A 21,969-nucleotide genomic window follows, 5' to 3' on the forward strand; every position below is an offset into this window, starting at 1 on the left:
TAAAAAAGAATGGCTTTGATTGTTTGGATTTATTTACAACACAACATAATCCAAAGATACACAACAAAGGACAAAAAAGCACATTATTGAACAGACTGATCTAAAGACAGAGACTTGAACAGTCACAAAATTTGTGCCATTCCTGAAACATAGTACATACCTGCCATTTCCAAGGTGTTTGATTTTTCATTTTACCATGTTCATGTACAGAGACTCATGTGAATGTTTAAGTCAGCAGGACTCATCAGTGGCATCTGGTCCCTGCAAAAAAAAAAAAAAAAAGAAAAAACAACAACAACAACAACTGTGAACATGTTGATATCAAGATAAACTATAGGGCTGTATATATATATATATATATATATATATATATATATATATATATATATATTATATATATATTATATATACTAGAGAACAATATATGGATTTTCATATGCTACTTCAAATGTTTCCATTCGTTATGACGTTATGAAATGAGATTGGAGTAAAAACATGAAGCCTAATGGCCCGTTTTGCTTTTCAAACGCACAGTGCAAGTGACTCAAACTCACAACGCTTGCAGAGAACACACGCGATTTAAATTTAAACTGTCTTTGCCAGCTGTGGTAAACAGCGTGCATCTCTGCCGTTCATTCATAAACAGAAACCCACGTGAAGAAATTCACGTGAGAAGGAAAAAACTTACTAGTATTCCTCAGCTTGCTCCTTGATATACCCGCACTTCTGAGGGACATTTTCCATTATTATTATTCCTCACAGCGCTGCAAGACGGTGTAAACAAGTAGTGGGTGGGACAGTGTATTTCTCAGGTGTAAACCACTCCTCGTTCACGCCCCCCTCGCATATTGGCTTTCCAAGCAAAACCTGTTTTACATCAATTTAAATCAATGTATGGTTTTATGTGAACGATAAAGCAAGACTATTTTCATATAATTTTGAAGAAAAAACTATAGGCGACGACATCCATTAGTCAAAAGTCTTATTGCCACATATTTAGTATGTGTTTTGTGGCCTTATTTCTGCAACTTTCATTTTTATTTTTTCCAATAACCACGCATAAACATTATTCTCTTAAAAATTCAAACATATACATGCATGTTGATCAGATATTTTGGTAGCCCTGTTTGTGCTATATAGAGTGAATTTACACCTTTGCCATTAACATGTTTATAAATAACTGAAAAAAGCACAAATGTCAGAGCATGTCAGAACACCTCCAGGGCCCAGAAAACAGCTCAGACTCCAGAGGGTTAAACAGAGAATATTTATTTTTGATATAATTTACAACATTTAAAAATAGAGCTTTGTAAAGACATATGTCTCAAGTCTGTGTGACAAACATTCGCTGAGTTACAGATCATTTTCTGTCGCGTTTCAGAATGAACTACCCATTGAGAGAGAATCATGTTTATTTTCTTTATTTTACAAAAAACACAACATTTTGTTTTTATTATGAGTGTACACAAATAAAAGAAGACATTTAGTTTTGAATGATGTATAACACTACGATACAAATCAACAGAGTATTTTGAGTCTCTTTTGCACCGATAAGAAAAAAAATTACATATCCTCACAGAAACTGATATAAGACGTTACAGTCTCTGTATAAACCCAACTCATCCAGGTCAGTGGCAGCAGCTTCAAAAACTGTCAAATCAGTGCAATCGAAGCAGGCTTGTAAATCCCTCTCTGCTTCATTAGTCCATCTTTTAACAGTGCTTACAGTATTTCAGGTTTAGCTGATTTGAGTTTCTGCCTGTAGGTCAGAATAAGATTAACCAGCCAGTGATCAGAGAGCCCTGCACGTGGGACAGAGTTTATGCATCCTTTATTGTGGTGTAACAGTGGTCCTGTATATTACTGTCTTTGGTGGGACGTAATTATAAGAGAGTCCGGGTAAAATTGCTCCATGTCTGTTTGTCACGTTTGGAGGAATGTGAACGTTCAAAAGAATGAATGAGGAAAACTCCCGCGGCGAGTTGAAAGATTTACAGCTTATAAAGAGTGCCTCTAAATTAGGACTGCATGTCTTTAGCATTGTTATGCCTGAACACCAACTTTTGTTTATGTAAAAACATAATCCACTGCCTTTCGTTTTCCCCGTTAAAGATCTGCTCTGAACAGCTGGAAGCCCGGCAGATGTTGCACATTTTCCGGAATAGCTTCACTCAGCCAAGTTTCAATGAAGCACAGTGCATCAGATTTGGAAAAATCCTTGTTTGTGCGGGTAAGGATAAGTAGTTTGTACATTTTGTTAAGAAGTGATCGGAGATTCACTAGATGGATACCAGGGAGCGGGGTTCGAAATCCGCACTTTTGGAGCTTAAGCAGCGCACTTCCCATTTGTGTCAGACCGAACGTTTCAACTGCACTACGGCCCTTCCGACTAGAATGTCCAGCAAAACGTCAGAATAAATAAAAACTAGAAAAATGTTGTCTGTTGTTTTTGTTGAAACGGAAATGAAAAGAATGACTGAACACACAACAAAACAAACAAACAAACAAACAAACAAAAACAGCACAATAGTTGGAGAGCTCCACAACTAGGCAGCCATCCACTGTGCCATCTCATATGAATATTACTGTTTTTGATGTATTTTTGATTAAATGAATGCAGCTTTGGTGAGCAAAAGAGACTCAGACTTCTTTCAGAAACAGTAAAAACCCTAAACTTGTGAATGGTAGTTTGTTTGATTTTAATCACATTTAAACATTCATCAACACACACATCAGTTATGGTAAACAGAAGCTCAAGCATGCTTGCTTGATGTGTGAGAACCAGTGAGGTTCATTTTCATGTGTTGCATAGCGCTGGTCAATGTTTACAGTATATGTGAATAAAAGCCAAAATCCAATCTCTTTATCATATAAAGCGACTGTGTCAGTTTAGAAAATTTGCGCTAAACCACTCAATTCATATGGATTAGTTTTACATCTCTTTAAGAACTGTAAGAATGTGGTAGTTGTCAATGGAGGGACAGAAATCGAGATTTCATTTAAAATAGCTTCATTTGAAGATAAACAAAACTCTTATGGGTTTGGAATGACATGAAGGTGAGTATTTGATGACAAGTTTTTCATTTTTGGGTGAACTAACCCTTTAAACTTTATTGAAACTGTTAACAAAAGATATAAAGATACAATAACTATATATGAAGATATCTCAATCAGAGACAATAAGAAGCATATGAAGCAAATTGAAGCGTATGGTTAGCAGGAAAGGCAGCACATCTGTCAATGCAGTTATGATTTATTGGATACATCTTTTTATATATTTTTTTTCTTCTTCTTTTTTTTTTTTTTTTTTTACAGTGCATGACTTAAACCTGGAACTGAACATCATTCCCAGCACGGGTCCGGCCCACAGGGGGAGGAAATAAGACGTGACACCACTATAACTGACAAAACAGATGCACACTCCATAATGCACCAGCAGGACACGGAAACTGCCACTGCTTTTGATTCCCAAGGCATTAAGAAAAGCTTTAAATAACTACTTTGGACATATGGACAGCATCAATGCCTTACTTGAGAATCTTTATGCATATTCCACATTGCATACACAGGTGCATCACATTGAAAAAAAAAAAAAAAACCTCTTGTCACTTAGGGTTTTTTTTCTCTCTCTCTTTTTTTTTTTTTTCTCCCTCGTCTTCTTGTTGTTGTTTCTTTATATTAGTCAATCTGTGTCTCTGCCAACCTGTCTACTGTGGGCTCAGATTGGGGCAGCAGACATCCACGAGGGTATTTAGATTTGTGCACAAAGCCTGGTGAACAGGAAGTTGGAGGGACTTGCATCAGGGCCCATCTGGTCTCTACAGCTGGCTGCCTGACAGCTGGAAATTGATTCTACTGAGATTGGTACCTGTGTCTCAGACTCAGCACTGCATACAGCCTGACCAGTGCATTAATGCAATTAATTTAGCTGGCAGTCTAAAAGTTAAAGATGGAGAGGGAGAATGAGAGATGCCAATAAAGTCATGCCATCAACACTGTCATACCATCAGCAGTAATGCAGATATAGCACTTTGGAGAGAGAGAGAGAGAGAGAGAGAGAGAGAGAGAGAGAGAGAGAGAGAGAGAGAGAGATAGAGAGAGAGAGAGAGAGAGAGAGAGAGAGAGAGAGAGAGAGAGAGAGAGAGAGAGAGAGAGAGAGAGAGAGAGAGAGAGGCGTGTTTCAGACAGCACTAGAACACCAAACTGATTGATAGATAAAACAATATTTATTTAATTTCCAACATCAATGCAAACATCTAATATATTCTAATTAAATATGTATTTAGCAACTACTTTTGAATTGCATTTAATTAATTTTATTTTATTATTTTATTTATTTGGTTCTACTTTAGACATTCTACTATAAGTAACTTTGCAACTGCAGTACATCAACTAACTGTCATTAGAGTATTTGTAGACTGTAGCAGACTGTCTATAGACTGTTAGGTTATGGTTAGGTGTTAGGGTTCGGGTAAGTAGAAAGTTGACTTGTAGTTGCCAAGTTACTTATAGTCAGAAGAAAGTCTGTTGGGGGAGCATCAAAATAAAGTGTTAGCATATATTAAGCATACAGTCTACTAATACTCTAATGACAGTTAGTTGACATGTAGTTGAAAAGGTATGTCTAAAGTGGACTATCGAAATAAAGTGTTACCCTTTATTTTATTTTGGTCTGTCAGGCCATAACATCCTAGATTTTAAGGATATAGGCTATAGACTATAAATAGACTATTTTTGAAGATGAGATCTGAGCCATAGTTAGGCACCCTAATATCATGGAGACTTTGGGTGGGCTCTTTTTCGACCTGGGTCGATGTTTACTCTGTCTGCACTCCTGTTCTTTCACTCCATGTGCACTTCACTGGCTAAACAAATGTACCGTTTTGTCATGCCAATAAGGCTGAGTAAATGAAAAACACTTGAGAGACACTAAAATGTATTCTCTCTTCCTGTTCCTCCCAGACATGAGGACATCCTCTCAGACTGAGCCACTCTGATTCAAGCAGAGAGATGGTACGGGACTGATTACACTCCAGAGAGTGAGAGAGAGAGAGTGAGTGTGATGTGTGAGGATGCGAGTGAGGCTCTCATCAGGGCAGGGATGAGCTGAGTGCTGACGTTCAGGAGACTGCAGGCGGATGAATGCTGAATCAGCTCTCCTCACCTGACCACAGAGACACAGAGTCTGACACCAGCAGCCAACTGCCCATAAAGACGTGCAGTGTGTTCACAAACAACATTATAATAGCACTGTATGGTTGAACACTGGGCTGTGGAAGGGATGCAGGGATGGGCGTGAACACCCGACTACTTGGAAATGACAGTGGTGATCGATCATGAAAACATTATCGATTGTATGCAATAGAAAATAAACATTAGCAACACAAATAATTCAATAAATAGAAAGACACTCTGCAGTAATGCTGTTGTTTTTTCAGGCAGTGGTCAATTATAACACATTTTGAGCTGTTTTGCTTCCGTAACTGTCATGATTCTGCCATCTAGTCCTTGTCATTCTTTAATTCTTAAGGCAGGATCATGACAGACCCATGTTTTGTGTACAAGCACATGGCCATTTGTTTTGGCCATGTGCTTGTGTTGTCTCGTTACCTCGTCCCGCCCCCTTGTTATCCTTGTTTTGTCATTATTGCTTTACCTGTGTCACCTGTTATGTTATCATTAGTCTCCCCATTTAATCCCCTTGTGTTTGCTGTCCTGTGCCGGTTCATTGTTACACGTTATTGTTCATTGTGAGACTTTGTCCATCACTGTGAGTACCCTGTCAAGAGTGTCATCAAGAGAAAGTTCTGTTTCTGTATTAGCTGTTTGTTTGTAGTCTAGTTATGTCAAGTCATAGTTTAGTTTAGTCACTCGTTGTCCTGTCTGTGTTTTGCCCCCTCGTGGGTTTTGTTTTCCCCATTCTTTGTCATCAATAAACCTTGTGTGTAGTGCATTCTGTCTGCGATTGGGTTCATCTCCACATCCACATAACAGTAACTTGCTGCTTTCAGAAAAGTAGAAATAAAATACAAAATACACATTTAAGTGTAATTTTATCAGACTTTATCTGTTAACCTGTAGATAATCACAATTAATCATAATACATATATTTAAAAAAAAAATGCTTTCTCAAAAATAGATTTTGTTTTCATATACTTAGTCAGAAATCTCTACTTCACCTACATTCACCAAACTTTCCATATATATTCTGAAGCTTTTCACAGAAGTGTTTGTTCATATAACAGTCGCCTGATTTATATAATATTATATTCCAAAAAATATGGTGGAAATGTATGTTTTTTTCTTGTTATTGACAACATTTTCTGATTTATGGAGTGATTAAAAAAAAAGAGATTTCCAAAAAAAACTAATGTCAATAAAGAAAATTAAAATACATTGAACTTGGCTTTTATCCAATGTTCTAGTTTTCTACAGGAAATGTATGAAAATTAGTGCATATTTAATAAGATTGTGCCACATTTGCTGCAACACTGTAAAAAATGAATCATGGGTCTTGTAATTTTCATTAAAAACAAATTAAGGTGATAATTAAAAATATTGTGTATATTTTATTAAGAAAATTGTGGTTCAGTGTTGTATAGAAAATACTGAGAACATTTCACTAATAAAACCAAGAGATACATTTTCCAATTTTTTTTAAGGAAACACAATTTTGAGGCTTGAATTGAGGAACCGATTAAGCTGATACAATTAAAGAAAAAAAAAGGCTACCTATTTATTTTAAGAGAATTAGCTCAATTATATGGTTTTATTTAGAGACACCATTGTTAGTTCCCAGCATGCTTTGCATGTGGCTGGAAATGGAGAGGAAATATTGAATTTAAGTGTTATTTTATGTGTTTTTGAGTAAAGGGAACATCTGTTTATGTTTAATGTTCAGTTATGTTTGACATTTGAAAGAGTTTCTATTATGTTGAAGTTCTGAGCGTTACCCTTGTGCAGAGGAGTAGGGCTTCTGGTTAGGTTATGAATAACTGCATATATTAAAATTCTGAAGAATGTTGCTTTGTTCATTGAGCAATAACTTTGCTATAATGCTAGTGCAGTAACAAGTTTGTTTCTGTGCTGTGCTAGCAGTACAGTCTTTTAATTATGCAATATAACTCAAATATGAACAGGTTGTTTCCATTCACTCTAATTCACAATATTTTGAGTGTCAACTTAAAATAAATCAATAAAAACATATTTCACAAAAAATATTAAATTCATTGTGGGTTTTACATGATTTATTTAGGCCACATCCACGCGAAGCCAGAGCTTTCCCTATCTGATGTTTTTTTCCCCCGTTCCAAAAAAAAAATTCTGTAAACACGGCGTCGTCTCAAGAAATATCTGCATACACACGAAACCACTGAAACCGACTCAAAACGATGTAGTAGCCTATACATGCCAGACCAGTATGTGGCACTGTAATTCTGCCATAGACATACACTAAAAACGGAGACGAAGACTTAGAGCATGCATAAACCTTGCGCGCTGTATACAATAATATTAGACGCTATAAAATTAGGCAAATTATAAAATTAATATTAAAATTAGAAATTTAATGTCAGAGTGGAATTTGAGTGAACGCCGTGTTACTGGTGATCATGTGGGGCAGGGGTGCGTTTTTTGAATAATAATCAAATAATTCCCAGCAATCGTTGAATATTATTTTTGCTTGAAACGCCCATACCTACAAAATACAAAATGTCTTAGTCAGACAACAGACAAGCATCATAGCATAAGAAAGAAAATATAAATAGGCCTAAATAAAGAAGTAAAAAAAAAGAAATGAAATAAAAATACATTCAAGTAAATAATAAATAAAGAAATAAAAGAGGCTCAGCTTCTGCAGCACGAACACAAGCATGTAGTCGGCAATTGTTGTTGCTGTGACTTAGTGGTGTCTGACTAGTTGACACTTGGTGTGATGACATCATTGTTTCACAAAATGTACGGATTGGCCGTACACACGAAAACACAAGGGTGGCGTTTTCAGATTTATCCACCTTGGGACCCAGTTTCAAAAAATAACGGTTTCAGGCTATGTTTACACGGAAACGATCTGAAGAGAAAACGCAAAAGTGGTGTTGCGTTATCACTTTTTATTCTGCGTTTAGACGAGCGTTATGGGGGGGGAAATCTGCGTGCATATGGTGATGCAAAAGTGTGTGAAATTCGATGAAGTATGCACTCCAGGCAGCTAGGTGGCAATGTGAAGCACTGCCACACAACAACACCAAGTCCGCACGCCTGCGTACAACCTACCTTCTACTTCTCTCCCTAGTAGTGCGAAAACATGGCAAAGCGAACAGCAAAAGCTGACAATTTTGTCTGGACAGACGAGGAGGTGGAGTTATTGCTCCAAACAACCTTAAATTACAAAGCCACAAAGGCACAACAGGGCGTGGACTGGGAGTCCTGCCAGGCAAAATATGCAGACTTTTGCGTTTTTACCCTTTAGACGGGAACGCGGCGGTGGAGCGTTTTTAAAGTTTCACTTTTTTGCGTTTTTAAGCCCCAAAGACGCTGTCGCCATCTAAACGAAAGGCACATCTGATAAAATATTTTTACGTTTTCACCCGCGAACGTTCTCGTGTAAACAGGGCCTCAGTCTCCGAAAATGCTGGATCCGTCTGGACGAAACGCCAATACGATACAAAATTTGTACGGATACAGCTAAACGCGTCTCCATGTGGACAGGGCCTTAGGTAGATTCCATGAAAGAAATCAAGCCTTAACTACTCAAAAATATTATGTGTAATATTGTTACAATATATAGTATATACAATGTAGTATATACAATATATTTATAAGTAAATAGCAGTAACATTTTTTTACAGTGAATTATTAATTTGATGTGATTAATCAACTGGGATAAGTATGGTATGGTATTAGTTCTTACCTTGTTCACCTGTAGTGTCTTACCTTACAGAAGAAAAAAAAAAAAAGAAAAAATAATCATTTTGACAATTGCAGCCAATCAGCCTTATATTTTATGCCACAGCTAAAAAAAAAATAAAAAAAATAAAAAAAAATCCTCACTGTATTTTTTCACAGTGGTGAGATACGTAAAATCTTAACAGCATCATCAGGATCCAGGAGTTTTAAAGAAGAATGTGAGTCCAGAAGCAGAACGTGTCTAATCAGGGTTCTGGTCGCATGAGGGGCCCGAGGGGCCTGGATTCAATCAGGACCAAGCCTGATGGACTATCTGGAGGACACAGTGAGCAATCTCATCTTGTCATCAACTGAAAAGTGAAGACAGTGCTAAAGCCTTCTCTGGACTGCACAAGAACACACTGGCAACTCCCTATTGCACACACACACACATTTACACACTGGATATAATATACTATCATTGGTTATATCATTATAATTTAAATAAATATATTTAAAAAAAATCTAAGTATATATTTTATAATTATTGGAATCAATTTTTACTGACAAAAGTCATTTATTAATATGTGTTCTTGTCTGTACTTATGTTCTTGTGAAACATCATCCGTCACTGCCAAAGTTCACATCTAGCCAAAGTTGCAGTTTTGGCCACTTTAGAGCATGTACACTCAACAGGAAAACTTACAACGCCAAATCTTATTGCACTTAACGCAACCTAAACCCACACTACCTTGAATACCACTTCAGAGTGATATTAAAGGCTAAGTGTATCTCATCATGCATCATGTTCAGGAACTCACATGCCCCAAAATCATGAGATGTCAAGGAAAACTGTCATACTGTGGACTCTTTCTTTGATATTCTGTTTTGTTTTCTTTAGTTCCTGTTTCTCCCTGTTTAGCTTTGGTTTCCTTGGTAACTAGGACTGGGTATTGTTCAAACATTTTCAATAACAATACCGATACCTTGACTTCGATACGGTTCGTGAACGATACTTTTTTCAATACCAATTTTATGAAATCCAATTAATGTTATGAAAGATTAAATTAAACATTAACTAAAAAAAAAAAACAAGTAATAAAAACTCGGTGAGTGTTTTAGCGCAATTTTCTCACCTCATGGGATCACAACACTAAGAGATAGTAAATCTTTTCCTGGATTTTTTTTTTGTGCGTTCCCGAGATTAGACCTTCCTTAACATAATGCCGAAAACCCGAAGTCTCTAGGTGGTCTGGTTGAGGAGTAGATAGAAGTGCAAGATTGGTGCGCACAGAACAGAAATCATGAGTTAACCAGCGCAATTTCCGGGCGAAAATTGCGCTAACAATTTCCGGGGGAAAATTGCGCTAAAAAGACTTCGAACTTTTTTGGAAACTGAACTTTTTTCAGTTTCACTTTTTATCTCACAATTGCGAGTTTCCATCTCGCAATTCTGACTTTATTTCTCAGAATTGTGTGAAATAAAGTATAAAGTCAGAATTGCGAGATATAAAGTCAGAATTCCGTGAAATAAAGTCGCAATTGCTTCTTATAAAGTCTAAGTGAATTATTAGGCTATTTAACCTTTACATTATTTGTTGAACCATGGTATTAATACAAACCACACAATAGTAAGAGCTGAATTTTTGCTTCATTTATCCAATTTGGAAAAAGTGCTAATTTGGAATTCCACCATGGAAAAAGTGGGCCGGTCTTGGGCCTGAACTCCTGGGCTGAAAAGTGGCCTCACTCCGGCCCTGATACATATACATATACATATACATATACATATACATATACATATACATATACATATACATATACATATACATATACATATACATACAGTGAAGTGTGTGTGTGTGTGTGTGTGTGTGTGTCCGTCCAATGTTCAATAATAATAATTCAAAAGAAGAAGAAAGTACCATTTAGATACTATGGGATATGAACATGATGATCTAAAGATTAGTTAGGTTATCTGAAATAACATTATTGAATTATACTTGTTATCAGCCCAATTATCCATATTCCACTGCAATTGTTTTGTGTAAAGGTCTTTTTAGGTTTGAAGTTTCAGGTTCATGTCTTTTATTTTGAAATGTAGTTGGCTGTTTATTTTGAAGTATCGCCATGTCTTGTGAGATATACTTTCATGGATTTATTCATTGGATCTCCAGTGTTTGAATGCTGAAAAATGCTTCACTCATATATATGGAGGTAAGAAGACAACAAGTCATGTTTGACTGCAGTGGATGCATCACATTCTGTCTACTTACTAATGCCCTTTCTCAAATGTCTTGTTGTATTGTTTACCCTTGTGTATTTACTGCCTGTGTGTTTGCCTTTGTGTTTTTCATGTAATTTCCAGGTCAGTGTTGATGTTTATAGTCACAGTCAAGTTGCTATCTTGAGTTCTTATAGTCAGGCCTCGTCTATCTGCTCAAGTCCAGCTTTGTTTTGTATGTGATTGGAAGAGAAGCCAGAGGGAGACTGGGGAAATGACAGAGATAAATTGAATGTATAGAGGGGAAGGAATACTAAAAGAGATACTGACAGAGAGCGATAGAGATTTGGGGAGCCACAGTTTCCTATCAGTAAAGGTCACTTGAGCAATTACTCGACATATTGATGAACGCACGCTATCTGAAGGCATGTGTTCTGTGGACTGAGGGTCTGTTGTTATTTTTCATGAATTACATGCCTGCAAGTCTAAAACTCTCAGGTTGCTTTGTGTCTTTTATTGAAGCATATGGTGAATTCAAGGTCTTTCAAATATTTACTATAATAATTGGAGCTCGTTTTCATGGCCTGCATGTAAAGTGAATTCACTAGGGTCAGACAGAGGACGAACTCAAGCTGCAAATATTGATCACAGTGACGTTAAATGTTAATCATGGAAACTGCAATCACTTATCTAGTGGAGGCTGATTAGGGCAAAACAATTGCATATAATACATGTTGGTATGTTTTGTTGTTGTTGTTGTTGTTGTTTACAATATGCTCTAACTGATCAAAACTACAGTAAACACATGGGCTACAGTACTACCTGGTCAAAAGTCTGGAAACATTTATTTATTTTTTTTAATGTTTTTGAAAGTAGTCTCTTAATCTCACCAAGGCTGCATTTATTTGATCAAAACTACAGTAAAACAGTATTACTGTAAAATATTATTACAATTTAAATTAACTGGTTTCTGTTGTAATATATTTAAAAATGTAATGTATTCCTGTGATGGCAAAGCTGAATTTTCAGCATCATTACTCCAGTCTTCAGTGTAAACTTTTTTTGTTATATTTATTAATTTCATAAATATCTTTATTGTCTTTTTGATAAAGTTAATGTCCCTTTGCTAAATAAAAGTATGTATTGTTTCTTTAAAAAATATATATAAATATATCTTATCACAAACTTTTGAAAGATCAATAAATTACATTTTAAAATATATTACAACATAAAACAGTTCATTTAAATTGTAATAATATTTCTACCATAAAGACTCGGGAGATAGAATGATGCAAGCAATTATTTATAAAGTTCTTTGGCGTAGGCCCCGTCCGTAGTGCATAATCTGAGGGTAGCGGATCTGCATTTCGCAGTCGACCCCCCCGGGAGGTATGGACAGGACCATCCTGGTGGTGGTGGGGAAGGTGGAGGTAATTGTTTGTGTCAGGGTCTGCGAACTTAAACGTGTATTGTGTAAGTACCGCTCTTTTATACAGCAAGTATTAGGACATGATTGGATAGATGTGAAGGTAATAAGTGACATAGTAATAGAGTCTTCCTAGCAGAACTTATGCTAAAGCTTTCATTTCACAGTATTACTGTTTTTACTGTATTTTTAAACAAATAATTGCAGCCTTGGTGAGATTAAGAGACTACTTTCAAAAACATTAAAAAACCTTAACGTTTCCAAACTTTTAACCGTTAGTTTATACTACCGACATAGACTATATATATCAGGGTTTCCGTTGTCCGGTAATTACCGGACATTGGCCGAAAAAAAAATGAAATGTCCGTCAAAATTAAATCTCTCCGGTCAAATTGTCCGATTAAAATTGCCTAATAATCCCGCCCCCCTAACACAATCTGAATTTGAGAATAAGCCTAAAATGTATAAAGCAAAAATACACCGACCTTTGGCTATGTTATAAAGGAACAGGATCTACCGTTTGAAAGTTATCAAACATTATTACATGGCTTGGTTGAATTCCAATGTGGAATGCGGTCTGTTATTTCTTGATATCAGACCGCTGCGAAGCACTAACGGCGCCAGGATTTTGATTGTAGGTGGGCCTCCAGAAAACTGGATGGGCCAGTTAAAATAAGCCAAAAAATAAATAAAGACGGGTTCCCCTTCATCTCCGTTTCAGCGCTTTTCTGGGCACTGAGGACAGCGACTCAGTAGCCTACCTGAATTTAATGCGTATATTAGCATAGGTAAAAAAAAAAAAAAAAACTTAAACATGATTTTTTTTTTGTTGCCTTTTTAATACAATTACAATTTCATTTAATTTATTGTTTAATAAAATTATAGGCCTATTATTTTTAGTTTATTAACAGCAACAACAGCTGTAAAGATGAAGTTGACGATCGCCATCTCCGTATGAACGCGCCTATAGAGAGAAATGCACATCATGGATTACATAATCAGAGAGTAGCCTATTTCTTTTCGTTTTAAATTGTTAAAAATACATTTCAAGCTTTCTTAAGATATATTTCATGTCTGTGAGGGTGAGGCCTACGCTGAGTTTTGTTAAATTAGGATGAGATGCGCTCCAGTTCACGAGCAACGCAAGTGACCGCGCAGGCGCCTGCATGATTAGGCCTATCGTCTGCTATATTCGTCGCTTCTTATTTATTAAATCCAGGCAATTGGTTGATAAAAAAAATATTAAAATTAAGATACAATTTATACAAAACGAAATTCAATTCAAAAAAGTCTTTCTACAAAACACAACTTAATTAAGTGGTCAAAATCATGTCTGACCCGCTCCATGTCTCTCGATATTGCGCATCCTGTATACTCGTGCGGTTTACTTTTCATAATCAACATAAATTAAAAAATAACATTATAATATTTGAACAAATATTAAACTAAATGAGCTTATTTAATGGCTACAACACGTATAGTAGACCTAGACTCTCTATTTGTACAAATTGCTGCACATTCATTTTATTCTGAATTTTGCACACATAAGTTGAAAGGCATTTGTTTGTGCATGCATAGCAAAACATTTCTGCAACATTTATCAAGTTCACTGATAATAATGCGCGCATTTATTAATTATTATCTTAATGAATAATGAAACAAGGACGAAGCATAAACTGCGTTGTTTCGTTTAGAATGGAATGGATCGCAAATAGATCCGAATGAAGAAACGTACAAAACCATAGTAGAAAATGGGTCTCGAGTGTTCCTGCAGAGAGGGGGTTCTCGCTGCAGAATCGGATCAAGACGAAGCAGCGAAGTCGCCTTGCGGAGAACAAGGTTACGCGGCTTATGCGCATTGCAAGTTGTGGAGAGACACTGGGAAGTTCGCTTGAGTAAAAACAATAGGCTTCAGACATTCTATGTGGGGAAGGGGGATTGGTTTGTTAAACTATGAATGTGAAACCATAGTAAAAACAATTGGCGTTGATTGACGCCAATCGGACGTTCATGTTTTTTTCCGTCTATTTGAAAGTTAGGCTAATAAACATGTTGCATTCGGCCTGATTATGTCATTTTTTAAGTTACATAGCCTGCCTCCAGTTTTCCTCAACTTGACTAATTAAGAGGCGATATTTGACCGGCATATCATCAAAATGTCCGGAAAGCTAAACTTCTGCCGGTCACTTTGACCGGCACCATTTTTTTCTAGCGGAAACGTACTCGGTTACCTAATGTAACCTCGGTTCTCTCTAGAAGAGGGAACGAGTATTGCGTAAGTAGCTTACGCTTCGGGAAAGTTCTCTTTCTTCGAGATCTGAAGCCAAAAAATTATCCTTAATTTTGCATTTATTGTCAACGCAGTGCAGCGGCAGGCAGACCAAAGCAAGCTGTATATGCGTGCTCATTGGCTGCCAGGCGGCAACTGCTTAAGCCTACCAGTGAGCCCGGCGTGACGTCACACCCAATGAGGGCGCTTCGCGCCCTCCACACCCTTCTAACCGTCAAGAAGGGTGTGACCAGTGTGTATATATTGAGGGCTCACAGGCTGAACTCTGGTTTTCATAGTCTGAAGTGCAAAAGCTTGTGGCGCGTCACGGCAGGTTACGCAATACTCGTTCCCTCTTCTAGAGAGAACCGAGGTTACATTAGGTAACCGAGTACGTTCTCTTACGAGAGGTTCTCTCGTATTGCCTAAGTAGCTTACGCTTCGGGAACCCATTGTCAACGCCGTGCGCGCCGAGCATCCAACACATGAATCCCAGGGAGACCGGGGAAAAACATAACGTTGAAACAGGTGGCCGGTCGGGCCCACACCTGTACTAAGCACTTCACTTCACATAAATGATAGAGCGGCATAGCCGGTCTGTATACATCAGTGGAAATGGTGTGGCCGGCAGCGCGGGCCCACACAGTGCATAAACACGTATAGGGAAAGGGAATAGAGCAGAAACACTGGTCTATTTGTGGAAAAGAATCCTTCCCCTGGTGCCAACCAGAAAATTAACCAGTATGTGGACATAGTCTGCGCATAAGCGACTGGGCAGCATACATGCCACTTATACTGATAACAGTTTAGCCTGCAGGGCGGGAACTTCCAGGTTATAAAACCTCACGAATGTAGATGGGGAGGCCCAGCCTGCCGCCATACAAATATTGTGAATAGAAATTCCGCTGGACCAGGCCCACGAAGAGGCCATGCCTCTAGTGGAGTGGGCTCTGACACCCAAAGGACACTGCAGGTGTTTGGAGGCGTAAGCTGCTGCAATCGCGTCCACTATCCACCTGGGCAGGCTCTGTTTCGAGGCGGCGAGACCCTTGGTGCGTCCGCCAAAAGAAACAAAGAGCTGCTCGGACCGCCTGAAAGCGGCGGAACACGTGATGTAAACTCTCAGCGCCCTAACAGGGCATAGGAGGTTATCACTGTCCCCATTATCGGATATTGGCAGAGCCGAGAGGGAGATGATATGTGCCCTAAAGGGGGTACCAATCGCTTTGGGAATATACCTGTGTCTCGGTCTGAGAATGACTTTAGAGTCATTCGGTCCGAACTCAAGACATGTACTTAGGATCCACAGATTCAAGCGGTTCAAAAGGAAAAGCCTTCAGGGCCTCCAGGACCAAGGACAGATCCCAAATAGGAACCGAGGGGGGCCGCGGGGGATTCATCCGCCTGGCTCCTCTGAGGAAATGGATAATAAGCTCATTCCTTCCGATTGCCCGGCTGCGCGTCGTCTCAGCGAACGCTGCAATAGCAGCTCCTGTAGGAAGGAGAGCACTTGCGGAACCCCACATGTGCGTGGATCAAAGCTCTTAGTAGCGCACCATTTAGAGAACACAGACCACTTAGACGCATAGAGCCGTCTCGTGGAGGGAGCTCTAGACTGCGTGATCGTGTTCACGACCCCTTCTGGCAGGTCAACGGGTATCCGTTGATTACCCATGCATGCAGAGACCATCGCTCCGGATGGGGATGCCAGATTGACCCACCGGCTTGAGAGAGGAGATCCTTTCTCACCGGGATCGGCCATGGGGGTGAGTGCGACAGCCTCACCAGCTCTGGGTACCAAATCTGGTTCTCCCAGCGCGGGGCTATAAGGAGCACTAGGTGCTGTGTTACCCTGATCCTTGTTAAAACCTGTGGTAACAGGGAGATCGGGGGAAAAGCGTACAGCGGGAGGCTGGGCCAGGTCTGGGACAGCACGTCCTCGCTTTTCGAGAAAAATTTCGGGCAATGAGCGTTGTCTCTCGACGCAAAGAGGTCGACCTCCGCTCTGCCGAATAGGCGCCAGAGAAACTGGACTGTCTGGGGTTGCAGGGACCATTCTCCCGGGGGAATGATGTCTCTGGACAGTCTGTCTGGACCGACATTCAGGTGGCCCGGCACGTGCGCGGCTCTCAGCGAGCGCAACGAGCGGTGAGCCCACACGAGAAGGCGTTCTGTCAGCTTGCACAGGTTCCTGGATCTGACACCGCCCTGTCGGATCACATAGGATACCACAGACATGTTGTCCGAGCGGACTAGCACATGGTGATCCTGTATGAATGGGAGGAAGCGCTTGAGCGCGTTCTCGACCGCTATCATCTCCAAACAGTTTATGTGGAGGCATTTCTCCTGGTCTGACCACAGGCCAAAGACCGGTTTGCCCTCGAAAGAGCGCCCCAACCTGAGGTGGAAGCGTCCGTCGAGATAACTTTGCGGTGTGAGATGGCTCCCATTGTCACTCCCCGCTGGTACCAGTCGTCCGCTAACCAGGGCTTCAGTGCTGAAAACGCAGCTCTGAGTCACTCTGATTCGAATGCCGCCGGAAGCCCAGGTTCTGTGAGGCACTCGGGCATTCAGCCAGCGTTGTAGCGGGCGCATACGTAACAGACCCAGCTGAAGCACTGCTGCAGCTGAAGCCATACAACCCAGCATCCTCTGAAATGTCTTGAGAGGTGCGGTGCTGCCCGGCTCGAAGGACGCGGCAAGGTGTCGAATGCAGCGCGCGCGCTGTGTCGACAGGCGGGCCGTCATTGCCACAGTGTCCAGATCCAAACCCAGAAAAGAGGTTGATTGACTGGGCACTAATGAGCTCTTGGTCCAGTTGACCGTGAGCCCCAGGCTGTCCAGGTGGCTTAGAAGCACTGTTCTGTGGGCGATGAGTTCGGCCTCTGACTGTGCTAGAATTAGCCAATCGTCCAAGTAGTTCAGAATTCGCATTCCCCGACCCCTCAGGGGAGCGAGAGCCGTGTCCATGCACTTCGTAAATGTACGGGGTGCCAACGACAGGCCGAAAGGCAGGACGGTGTACTGATATACCTGACCGTCGAAGGCGAATCTCAAGAATGGCCAGTGACGGGGTATTATCTGGATCTGAAAGTACACGTCTTTTAGATCGAGAGATATAAACCAGTCCCTCGGGCGAATTTGCGTGAGAATTTGCCCGGTTGTGAGCATTTTGAACGGTCTTCTCATAAGAGCCTTGTTCAAACATCTAGATCCAAAATTGGTCTAAGAGCTCCGTCCTTCTTGGGAACGAGGAAATAACGGCTGTAAAAGCCCGACTCGCTCATAGAAGGGGAAACCGGTTCTATAGCCCCTTTGCACAGAAGTGTAGCTATTTCTGCTCGAAGTAGATGTACTACTTCTCCATTCACTCTCGTCTCGGTACGCGCCTGAAAGCGCAGGGGGCGGCGAGCGAACTGCAGAGTATAGCCCTTTTTTACTGTGCTTAGCACCCATTCTGATGCGCCTGGAATAGCTTCCCACGCTTTTGAGTGTGAAGCCAGGGGCAGAATGGCCTCCGGGCTCTGATCGCCGCGCGTCGAGAGCTCGAAACGGAGGGGTGGGCGCAGCGCGCGCGCTCTTGGTGCTTAGATACGGCGGATCGCACGCAGCGATAGCTGGCCGTTTTACACACGGTGTCCCGGTGGCTTGGACGGGGAACATATAGTGTGAGGCGCGACGCGTGAGGGCGGCGTCGGGGCGAAATGTTCGTTAGTATGTGTGAGCGCTCGAAGGCGGGCACAGGACTTACATTTAAAACATGACCGGTCGTGAGAGGCCGTGTGACAGAGCGGGCAGTGAGTAGGTGTGGGCACGGTGAGGTGGACACGTGACCTACTTTTAACACTCGAGCGGCTTCTGCCTGCTTTGTGAGAGTGGGCTCTGTGAGAAACACGGGATTTATAGTGCTTGTGTGCAGGGGTGAACACGGAAACGTGGGCACATTCACTGCATTTGAAACACATACGGCATGAGCCGTGCAACCAGACATTATGCTCATTTGAGATTTCTCTGGGTCGCCGTGAGAACGGTGGTTGCGCGCAGGCGAGCGGGTAGATATACCGGCTCGATGACTGCGAAGTAAACATCTGCAGTAGCCGTGGCAACGGGGACTGACAGAGCATGAAGCTTTGACAGTGGTCCAGCCGCAGCGGGACTTAACCGTCTTTTCTTCCCTCGTGTTTAGACGCTCATAAATACTCGAGCACCATGAGTAGGAGTGGTACGAGAGGCGGGTTCATTTTCTGTATGTAAGAAAAACTGGCCGCGAGCTCGGAGAAGCGAACAGCATAAATTTTTATCTGCCGCGAGAGCCGGGATCGAACTCGGGTCTCCCGCGCGAAAGCCTATGATTCTGCCACTGAACCACAGGGGAGAACACATTACCTTTCAGTTAGCGCGAAGATATAAGAGAGCGACCTCATGTTCGTTTGCAGGCGTGCGTGTATAAAAACAGGCTTGTTTACTGCAATAGTAATATTTCCAGCCGCCTGAACTTAAGAGGGGACTGAGAAATGTGTGAGAATTGGCGGTTTGTCCGGCCACAGCGGGACTAAAACACTCTCTCTCCTCTTTTCGCCGGTGAGTGAGGCGCGCGTGCTGAACGTTGCTCGTGACCGTCCGCTCTGTTATCCCTTGTGAACGGCGCAATCTGCGCAGCCCAACAAGGGGGAGAGCGGGTTCGCTTTCTGTATGTAAGAAAAGCTGGCCGCGATCTCGGAGAAGCGAACAGCATAAATTATTAACTGCCGCGAGAGCCAGGATCGAACACGGGTCTCTGGCCGCGAAAGCCTAAGATTCCGCTACTGAGCCACAGGGGAGAATACAATAGCTTTCGGTTAGAGCGAGCATATAAGAGAGCGTCATGTCTTGTGACGGCGTTTGCTTGCAGGCGTGCGTGTATTTATAACAGGCTCGTACACTGCGATATGAACAATTCCAGTCGCCTGAACTTAAGAGGGGACTGAGAAATGGAGGTAGGTCCGGCCACAGCGGGACGAAAACACTCTGTTCTCCTTTTCGCTGGTAAGTGACGCGCGAGGACGGAGTAGCTTTCTTGTAACGTAAAGAGAGCTCCAAGACCGTCCGCTTCTGCCATCCCTTGTGAGCGGCGCAGTTTGCGCGGCTCGAACAGAGGGAGAGGAAGCTCGCTCCGAGACCATCCGCTTCTGCCATCCCTTGTGAGCGGCGCAGTAGCGCGGCTCGAACAGAGGGAGAGTGTCTATCTCATTCGCCTCATCCTCTGACGCGGCGGCGGCGCGGGCGAGAGCCGGCGGTTGAGCGGCCGGGAGGGGGGGCGGAGAGGGCGAGAGAGAAGCTCGAGGGAGAGGTTCCGGCGAGCTCCTCAGTCACAACAGTCTCCGGTGGTCTCTGCGAGCGGCGCTTCTTCTTGCGCGGCCCGGCAGGGACAGGCGGAGCGACAGCTTGGTCGAAAACTTCAAGTCGAGCCCGCAGGGTCGACATTGAAAGTTCCTTGCACTCGGGGCAGCCGCCCGTAGAGAGTGCAGTGGCGGCGTGCTCGCGGCCCAGGCAGAGAGCGCAGAAGAGGTGGCGGTCTCCGTTGCTGAGCGGGGCGCGGCACGAGCCGCAGGAAAAACGAGGCATTTTGACAAAAACGCCTAGTGCTCTTTTAGAACAGTGAGAGAGAGTGTGTGTCGCAGGGCGAACACACACAGCAGTAATAAAAGGATATGTCGCCGGATAGCGTAGCAGGCACGGATGGCTGAAGGCGGCGATGGCAGCCGGCTTCCTCAGGCGCTGTCCTAAGCTTGCTGGTCGCTGGTTTCGACGGCGGCGGCTTCTCAAGATCCAGCGATGCGAAGAGCTTCGCTGAAGACAAGAAAATCAGAGTTCAGCCTGTGAGCCCTCAATATATACACACTGGTCACACCCTTCTTGACGGTTAGAAGGGTGTGGAGGGCGCGAAGCGCCCTCATTGGGTGTGACGTCACGCCAGGCTCACTGGTAGGCTTAAGCAGTTGCCGCCTGGCAGCCAATGAGCACGCTTATACAGCTTGCTTTGGTCTGCCTGCCGCTGCACTGCGTTGACAATAAATGCAAAATTAAGGATAATTTTTTGGCTTCAGATCTCGAAGAAAGAGAACTTTCCCGAAGCGTAAGCTACTTACGCAATACGAGAGAACCTCTCGTAAGAGAACTCTGATATATATATATATATATATATATATATATATATATATATATATTAGTCTATGTCTGACAGTGTTCTCTCTCTCTCTCTTTCAAGCTGTAAAACTTGTTAGAAGAAGACTACGATCGTTCACCCTGAAAGTCTTTTAGAGTTCACTTCTGAACTTTCTCATTTAGCAGATCGATCAGTCGCTGAGGACTGAGTCCGGCAGTAATGAATACCCACTGCTTATTTCTCTTTCTCTCACTGCTGATTTTAGCTTCCTGCTGAGAAACACTTACTTTGCTAAAAAGAGAAACACGCACACATATAGACATTTACAAATATGCAATTCAGTAGCTTAAATCCTTAATTTTTTTGCATATGCAATGGTTTTACCATCGTTTGCTGCATACCATATATGTTTTGGTGTAAGATTTTTAAGATCATGATAATCATCAATAACTATTATTTTTTTGGTGGTATTGTCATGGATTTTTTTATTTATGTACACTAGCAGATGGCATCTAAACCAGCAGATATTTTGATGTCATGGTAATTTAAACTTTCCCTGGCAACACAGTTTCTAACCAAGAGTTTGTTTCTCATTTCCTCACATCTTTTTTTCACATCTTTTTTTCTCAATGGTAATCTGTCAGGTGAAAGATGCAGATTTTCTGACAGGCAAATGCCCCTGGAGGAGGCCACAAGGATGAATGAGAGGAAATTGGTTTGTTCGGATGGCCCGTGAGGCAGAGCAGGGAGAGAGGGATCTGTACCCGCTTACACTGATTGATTTCTGGGGAGATGACCAGGTCCTGTTCCCCTCCTCACCTGATGGCCCGAGTGAGAGGATAACAAAACGGATCTCAATCTATTTCAATCCCCCACCCCCTCCTCCCAATAAATTGAATTGTTTCGCATGAATAATCTTTCCGGTACATGGGGCCGAGTTACACTGCAGTGCATTAAAGACCGGAAGCCTAGGCACATCGAGCAAAAATCCTCATCTTTATTAGCATGAGGCTATACAAACA

The sequence above is a fragment of the Abramis brama genome, assembly GCF_963993115.1.
Source record: "Abramis brama genome assembly, chromosome: 9".
Lineage (NCBI taxonomy): Eukaryota > Metazoa > Chordata > Actinopteri > Cypriniformes > Leuciscidae > Abramis > Abramis brama.